We start from the raw sequence: 9,469 nt of genomic DNA on the forward strand, positions 1-9,469 counted from the left end.
AAGGCCTGATTAGATTTGATGTGTGAAGTGATGTTTTTTCTTGGCTTTCCTGTTTTATTATACGTAAGAGTTTAAAGGGCACCAGCAATAGCCCTTTTAACACAGCACTCGCAGTAAAACACTGCAAACAGGACAGCCTCATTATGCCCCTGTTGTTTGCCTTTTCTCATCACACTGACCAAATAAGAGAGATTGTAAACATCAGTGTGTTCTTTCAAATAGCATGACATGTCACAGACTAAAAAAAGGTCTGTTTTACATGTCATTCCTTTCTAATTTATTTCAAACATAAAAAAATGGCAAATCAGGGGCACAACAGTAAAAGGGACTAAGGTGCAATGCTGAGTGTTGCATTCGGGTGATTAGGAAGTAAGGCTGAATCCTATGAGTCATATAGATATGTTTGGCTAGTCTGTCATTCTGTACTATTACATAGGCATTATATACAGTATGCAAACAAACAAAGCAAATATGAGAGAAGGAAAACGTCAGTTAAATAATATATTAAGTGACAGTTACACTTTCCTGTTGTTCAGGAGGAAGCAAGACACTGAACCCCACATTTCCTCCGATATATCCATCAGTGTGTGAAAGTGTGTGATGGAGTAAAAACAAGTGTGCAGCCTGTAAGACTCTGTAGACTACAAGGTGTTGTATGAGCGTGTGAGCGTGAATGAGCGAATGTTGCTTGAAATATAAAAGCACTTTAAGTGGACAAGTACACTAGAAAAAAGTGCTATGTAAATACATCCATTTAAACAGTCCATAGGATCCCTACATTTTTTTTATGGAAGGATACTTGGGATTGTGTGCAAACATGACAAATTGCATTTCACTTGTGTAATTTTGAAGGATATATAAGTTTTTAATTGAATTCAAATTAAAAGAAGGTCAACTTGTCTAACCAGAGTACATAATTTGCACATCTTTGATTTGCGCTTAAACTACTTAAATTCTGTTAAGATGATATAACTGCAATTATGGATCATTGTGGAAAATCTTGAATCTTTGAAGAGACGTAAGTCTAAAGTGTCAAATTAAGAAAATGTCATTTACAGTAATTTGCTGGGATTATAGATAATGAATTTGCCAGAAGGCTTCAACAATCTGCATATTCCTACAGTCATAGTTACATGTGTGCAAATGTGAAATGTCTTTAGTAGAAATAGAATTAGTGTCACAGCATTTCTCAGAAATCTGGTCTACAAATGTGGACACTAAAAGCCACAACATACAGTATGCAGCAGAAGAAGCATTCCTTATAGCCAAAGAGGTAAGTGACTGAATGGGACTGCTGGTGGGGGTGCATGCAGATGGAGAGAAGGTGGATGATTTATTGTGAAGGGAAATAGTGGGTGGGATGGTGAGGAGGTGGCTGTGGAAGGATGCTCAGACATACAACCTTTCTGCCACGGGAGCAGGTGTGCAGTTTTACAAAAGCAATGCATTAATGTTAATGGAGGGACAGATGATGAAATATACATCCCAGCATGATTGCTTCAGTGTGTGTGTGTGTGTGTGTGTGTGTGTGTGTGCGAGCTTATGTTGTTTATGTTTTGGGGACATAAATCAGTTGACACATTGTGATGACCTTCCTCCATTAGCTATGATATGTCAAGTAAAAAAAAATAGGGGAAAAGACCTAGTTTAGATTCAAGCCAGTCTATGTTTAGGTTAAGGTTAGACAGATACATTAATAATTATTATCAATATTAGGGCGAGTCTCTATTAAAAATCTGGGGGAAAATTCGATGTCACTTGAAGACATGGAAAAGCAATTTAAAACACTGACATCTGAGAATGATGACAGATCAGTTTATGCAAAGTTTTACATATTGTACCAACAGCAAAGCCGATGTGATTGCTCAAGGAGACTTTACAACCGCCTTTATGCAAATGTTGGATAATGGATGCCTGTGAGCCAGAAATTTCCAGTCCCAGCATTAGACTTACTTAGGTTAAACTTTATTCCACTCCTGTACATGTATGAGACAAGGATGGTGGGCTAATTTAGCTGCTGAGTCAAACCGTAACCGTAACTTGACTCTCCTGTGCAGGTAACCGCACAGTGACATAATGAAACAGATCATTTGGGAATAATTTTGTGGATGATCTCATTATGAGATATGCTATAATGTCACATTCTGCTCCACAATGAAAGTGATCTAAATAGAAATAGATTTTGTGAAGACTAATTCACACAAAACTAAAGATTTTAGAAACATGGAAAATAGGGAATACCATTCCAAAAAGAAAGGACCTGGACTACATGTCAAAGTGCCCTTGGACAAGACTCTGAACCCCATGTTGCCTCTGATGCATCCGTCAGGGTGTGAACGTGTGTGATAGAGGAAAAAAGCACTGCTCTGAATAGATTAAGAAGTACTGTATAAGTATATATGTGAATGCGGCTTGTAGTGTATAAGCGCTTTGAGTGGTCAACTTGACTAGAGGAGTGCCGTATAAATACAATCCATTTACCGTATATTAAAGCACACAATATCTGTTGAAAAAGTCATGTATTTTCCTGACTCTTCTTTTCTCTTAATCCCTAAAAGTGACCAATGCTATGACCAACACAGCGAACTGTGGCTTGCAATGCATGTGTCATACCCTAAATAAAATCTCCTTACAGTTTCCCTTGTCCCATGCTCCATGGGTTTATGTTTGCGTTTATGCTCCATGACATGTAAAATACACTAATCAAAGGAAGGAAACAGCTGCAATAATCTCTGAGCATACTTCTTTATAATAAAGAAAATCTGAGCAAACAGGACCAGCATCACACTGCAGAGACATCTGACTTCCCCTCCCTGAATTATTCTAAATGGAAATCAAATCATAGGTTATTTGAGGACCCAACATTACATTTGAAACTGTATTTCTATTATGACCTGGTACTAAAGAGAGAGCATTATTGTCTGAAATACACAGTTTATTTACTCATGCATGACCTATGATAAATAAAGTCCAGACACTCGTGCCACCTTGTCACAATCACTTCCTTGGACCACCTCGCTGCTCTTTCCTTCATCATCTTTTTCCTCACTGCTTGTTACTTTTGTAATTAATTCTTGCCAGTTTTGTCTTCACCTCCATCACTTTTTCTCTGAGTTAAGGTGTCTGAATGAACCCAAAACCCCAGGATAGCAAAGCTGCTCAACCGTGGAGCTGCTCGGCAGACGGAGGAAACTGCAAAGCTGCACTAATAACGCCCCCCTGAATATTTTAGACACAATTTATTTTTAATCCGCCGGCTGGAAATCAGAAGGATTCAGTTCCATATTGTAGCCCCTGGGGTGTTTCGTTGCTCATATTTTTTTAATGGCCACACTTCTGTCCATCCAGAGGGAAGAAAAGAGCTGGGACTTATTATCTTTGCCGATAACTTTGAATGGAGAAGTCAACTGTGAGTTTCAATCCAAGATAAATTTTTTACATTAAAAAAAAGCCACCAGTAATGCCTCATTGATTGATTAAAAAAAAATTGACATAGACAAATTGTTTACTTCAAACAAGTTAAAAGACTAATTATGTATGTACAGAATGTTGTGCAGATGAAGGTAGACCCTTGAACTTAAAAAAAAAAGATTTTGCATTCAGGATTATTTTCAGTAGGATGGCAATCCTGATTCCATGATGCAGCAATGTGTATTTAGGACAACCTGACCCCAAACACTTCAATGTTTTAAATAGTAGAGGTATTTGCCTGTACTAGCCAACTATGCCATATCTGACCACTAACAAGCTAACTATTGCACCTTTATTTTGGAAATGTATTTTATCTATATGGTAAAATTAGCAGATTAATTTGGGTTGGTTTAAATTTGCTTGTAATAACCAGATGAAGACTAAAACTGCAGTTGCTTGGGAACTTTGTGAGCACATACAAAACTGGAGTTACAGCCCTTACTGGAGTTACACTTGGTGGAGTGATTTTCATCCAAACCCAAGCTGAAATGATGTACAGTCGATATTGGATGCATGTGATGTGCAAATAACTGCAATTAGTAAATGCTCCGTGAATAGATCTTGTGCAGAGCTGTACTTTTTTTTTTTTAGCTGGTTTATGAGCTGTCAGTCTCGACTATTATATATTAAAACTAGATATTAAAATTAGATATTAAAACCTAATTTCATAATACTTGCTGAAACTTTGGACACAATTTTAAGCCATAATATAAGTTTACAAAACAGTATCTTTTGGATATTTCATAATGTAAAGTGAAATTATCAGTGTATTTCATGTTGTTCTTAAGGAAAGTTCCAGTGGCTTCAGCTGCAGATATAGCACACAGGTTCCTACAGGTCACTTCAGATAACATCAGATACAGTTCAGGAGTATTTTGGTGGCCTTAAGGACTAATATGGAACCCATTGTGGGTTGGAGTCCAGCGATGATTACATTGTCTCTTATATCCTATTGTAAAAGTACAAGTCAAATACAACCTTAGGCTTGAATATGTTTTTGTAAAAGAGCACATTGCTCTTCTCTCTTGCTTCAAGCACATAATTCAGTGTCAGGCTTAAAAAAAGCACTCTCATTGTATTTGTTCAAATTTGATAAACAAAAGTAATTTTCCAAACCTACTTTAGACTGACATCTGAAGTCATATATTCCGTGAATATTTTACTATATTACATATTATGTAAAGTCAAGCTGAGAGTTTTATAAGAGCATTTATCAAAGACTATTATCTCCAAGTTAGTACCTCCAAGACTTGTTTTACCCATTTAGCTAGTTTTGAGAAAATATTGTCTATTTCTTCCTTTCTTGGAGAAAAGAAGAAAAACAATTGATAAATAGAAAAAAAAAAAAGCGGACGGGAATATATCTTGAGGTTGGAACTGAATATTCCACTTTGGCACTGTGACCATCTTTAGAGATGTATGTTCATATTCTTATAGGGTTTGCAGTATCCTGAAAACAATATGATATCAATAGGGATGGGAATCAAGATCCCAGTGGTTCGATTCCTTGGAATCGTTAATCTGCCTGCCTAACGATCCCGTTTATAGATTTGGCTAATGTCTAACTCATTTGTGCGATGACATCATGTGCACGCTTCGTATTTTGGTTGAGAATTTTTTCAACATGGTGTCGAGGCAGAAGCATACCAAAGTTTGGTTATATTTCACCAGAAAGGACAATACTAGGGCTAGTTGCAACACGTGCAGAGCTTTGATCACATCAAAAGTGGGGACATACCTCCGACATGCTGAAACATTTGGCAACACAGCATGCAATTACTTTGCACGAATGTAAATCTTTGAGATGCTGCTAAGCGATGGCGGCAACTCTCGGTGGGGAGCTTGTGACATAGCGTCTTCCCTCTCAAAAGTCTCAGGTAACGTAAAACTTCCAGGTCCTGTTGATTGAATAAATGAGTGTATGTGGCATGTACAGTGAAAGTGTGGTCGGCTGGACCAGAAAGGTGCGATACAAGCACAGTCCATTTAACTGTGAATATTTAAATTTAATGAGTTATTCGTTTATTTATGTATAATAATCTAATGCTTTTATCAGTTGGTAGATTTATTTGAAAGAAAGAGTAAAGGAAGATGAAAAAAAAATCAAAAAGTTGAAACATTTCCAGGCAAAAACATTTTGTCGGCTTCTAACTTAAAAAATGACCTAAACAAGGTAAAGGCAAAATATGCGAATTAGTAGCACAAAATATGATAAAATAATACCTAAAATAATAAAATAACACCTTTATGTGTGTGTGTCCATTAGAAAAGTATATGCATATACACAGATAGCATATTATTTAAAATCAGTTCCTATCTGTGAAATTAATCATGTCCACAAATAGTTAACCAGTAAATTATTTATTTTTTGTTAGTATCAAATTTTTATGGACTATGTGTTAAATGATGGTTCTTGAGTTCTTTATTAAGGGAGTTTTACACATCATTCATAAGGATTTTTCAGCTCTAACTGATAATGAGACAGTGATTTTGAATATTGAGACAACCCACAACCTGGATAAGTGAATGTCTTCACAAGCAATAGAATTGGAATAGGTTTGCACAGGTCTTGGTGTGTCCAGGCAAGTAGATTGATTAGATTTATTTTCATATTACCTTTCTAACCAGTTGGTTTGTAATGCAGTATAGTCGTAATTTTCAGTTCTCAATTGGGGCGCACACAGACTTTGTAAATCTTCAAACTTTCTATCTGATTATAGACATCATTGTTTGTAGTGTTAGCATTGCCAAGCGGTTGTGCTGAAAGCAGTCTTTTGCAGGAAACTGTTTAGTTGACAGTCTTAAATGAAATAAGTGCACAAGCTAAATTAATAGACATAACAAGTAATCAGACAATATAATTGTAAGAACTAAAGGCTCTGCTACATTAGTCAACAACAAATAAAAGGCCTAGTGAAAAGACTGAAAGTGGCTCTTATTTTTGTTTTCCATTACCATTGCTATAAGAGGGAGACATGATTTTTTTCCAGACCTAGACTGGGGTGTGAGGAAAAGTTATTGTCCGATTATGGGTACATACTTTTCTTGATTGCATTCCTTTTAAGTTAGTTTATTTTCATAAATCCTGTGTGTTGGGAAAGATAGATTTGTAATCAGGGTTAGTTTATGAGACAGTACATCATTATTACACCATCACATTAGAAAGGGGAAACACATCATCAGAAGACATCATTTTTGCTGATAAACATTTCTGTAAAATGTATTAAAACTGACCTATAATGATAAAGTTATCATTTAGTTTTGGTTTACTATTATTCTTGAATTCTTTTTTTATAACTTGAGTTATTAAACCCAAATGCAGTTGGAATCAAACTAACAATGACCCAAAGATGTCTTTGTTAAACAAAGGGTTCTGAAGATCAGAACATCTGTCAGAATGAAAACACTAACAACATAATATAATGGAGAGAACTGGAAATTAAAACAGAATACATGAAAATTACACCTCAAACAAGATCACAGATCTCAAACAGCACAGAACCAAAACACAGAACAGGGACTTAACCAAGGCACTAAGAGTAACTAAACCACAACACTGCCCAAAAACCAAACCACTGATGATAGACAGTTAAACAAAACCAGTATAACACGTGAAATTAAGAGAGGCAAAGAATAAACATAAATACTAAAAACACACAAACTAAAACCCTAAGAACTGCCAAAACCTACAAACCCTGACAGCTTAGATAGTTTTATATCAGTATTTGCAACATTTAAATGTATGTATTCCATTAAGTCCAATTTTTTGTAGTTTTAATAATAATGATAACAATAACTATATAGACAATATTTCTAAAGTTCACACAGGCCAGATGTAATACTCTGACATGCATGTTAAATTGATGTTATAGTCAAAGATCACAACAGTTTCTGAACATGAATGCCTATATTCCTTAATGAACTGTCAGAATTCTTATTCCTTTTGAAATATACTTCACTGTCCATTGAAACTCTTCATATTGTTTGGAAACAGAGGGCTCTTGTTTTATTATGCAAAGCAGGGTAAGATATTAGCTTACAGGAACCCTGATTCATTTTATATTGTGGGTTTCATATGACTACATTTTTTATTACCATAGTAATATCCCAACCAGCTCTGTCTTTGATGACTCATAATTCTACATGCACTTTGTCTTGATGAGCAAAATTCTCCAGTTGACATCCCATCCTTTAAAAGCTTGTCAATTACATTAGTCCATCTTGAAACAATTGTGCATTTTATTAGCATGTCACTTAACATTGCATGTAATGGATACATTTAGTTACCCACTGATAATATGTAAGAATGTGGCCTAGGAAAATGTGTACAAAAAGTAAAATGTATTCATACAATTCCCTGAATTGATGTAAACACTGTGTTCGGTCACATAAAGTATAAATGCCCAAACTTTCCAATTTCATTAAGGTGAAAACACTCAAATAATTGTTATCTGCTTTGTGTATTTACTGAACACACACTTTAAATGTTCCTACTGCTCACAGAAAATATTCTGATTTCTATTTTCCTTCATTCAAACTTTTCTGTACTGAGTCTTTTTTTTTTTAATTGGGATTGTTAAACCTCTGTGCACCTTTATTTCTGACATACTCTGCCTCTCTGAGATAATCTTTTATTACCCATTCATAGTACTGACTTGTTTCCTATTCACCTAATTTACCTCCAGCTGTTTCTATTTAGTACTACTTTTTCCAATTTTTGTTGCCCCCATCTCATTTTTCTTTTCAATCAAGAATGAAAATTTTACAATTTACAAATCATCCCAAGCTTTTAGTTGTATTTTACCAATAGTGTTGTGGTGAGTTCAAGCATTTTGTTATTTTTATACATTTATCTTTTTGATATATATATTTTTTTTGTGAACTATAGTGATGAATTCAGATAGATCCAGATCAGTGTAGAACACATATAGAAAAAGCCAGGGATGACACCTTGTAGAGCACTCGAGTGAATGTCATGAAAGACAATCAATTAACTGCTTGGCGAGTCCAGTAAAAGCTATTTTATTAGAGAACTGGGTGAAGTTTTTATTTTGAATGCCAGTTATGCTTTTCACTTTGTCTAAGTTATTATTGCATGACTACAATGTCTATTTTTAGGCTGAAACACAGTTTACAATATTAATACTATTAAACATACCTGCCCATCATTACAAAAACAAAGGAGCTTTAACTGAAAACAGGAACAATGCGTCATCAAGCAAATTTGCCAACATGACAACAATAACTCCCACTGTATTGGGAAGATGTCAAAATCTCTTATAATTTAAAGCTGTGTATGCATGAAGTAAGCAGGGTAAACTACAACAGGTGTAGTGACATGATAATGTGTTTTTTTTTTTTTATTATTTTTTATTTTTGTGTCCTCACAGTGAAATGGACCACTGCAATTATGCTGCAACATTTTCCCCCATGCAATTAATTTCTTCTTTGCTATCTCAGACAGTGATGAACAACTGCATGAAAAGAGATTTACAACAATTCCCAATTATGTATATAATTACATCACTCTTGTAGCATAATCTATTTGTTTTAAAGATAATTATTTTGAGATCAAAACATTTATAATTTTCTAATCAAAATTACTGATTACAAAACAGCTTTCTAAAACTATTTAATGAGATAAATGTCCCCTTGTAATTATATTAATAACTCACAATATATTGTCCGTGTATTCAGCCAGCAAAGAAAATAAAAAAAAAAGACCAGACAAGGGCACAAATTATACTTTTTCACTTTCAGCCATCAAATTATGCATTTTATTTGTTCTTGGTTTATTTTTATGTATTTTGACTGCCCTACACTCACTGATGTGTATCTGTCTGTGAACTGCACTGATGATTTCATCTTGGATTCTTGGATGTAAATATACTTTTTTCAAACAGCTGTGGGCAATATTTGTTCATTCAGCTGTGCAATGATAGGGGCAGATAGGGGAGAGGGATAGCCACACAAACATTCAGTAATACAGAAGATAAGA

The sequence above is a fragment of the Leuresthes tenuis genome, unplaced genomic scaffold (assembly GCF_036924035.1).
Source record: "Leuresthes tenuis unplaced genomic scaffold, fLeuTen1.0.hap1 SCAF_11, whole genome shotgun sequence".
In the NCBI taxonomy this organism is placed as follows: Eukaryota; Metazoa; Chordata; class Actinopteri; order Atheriniformes; family Atherinopsidae; genus Leuresthes; species Leuresthes tenuis.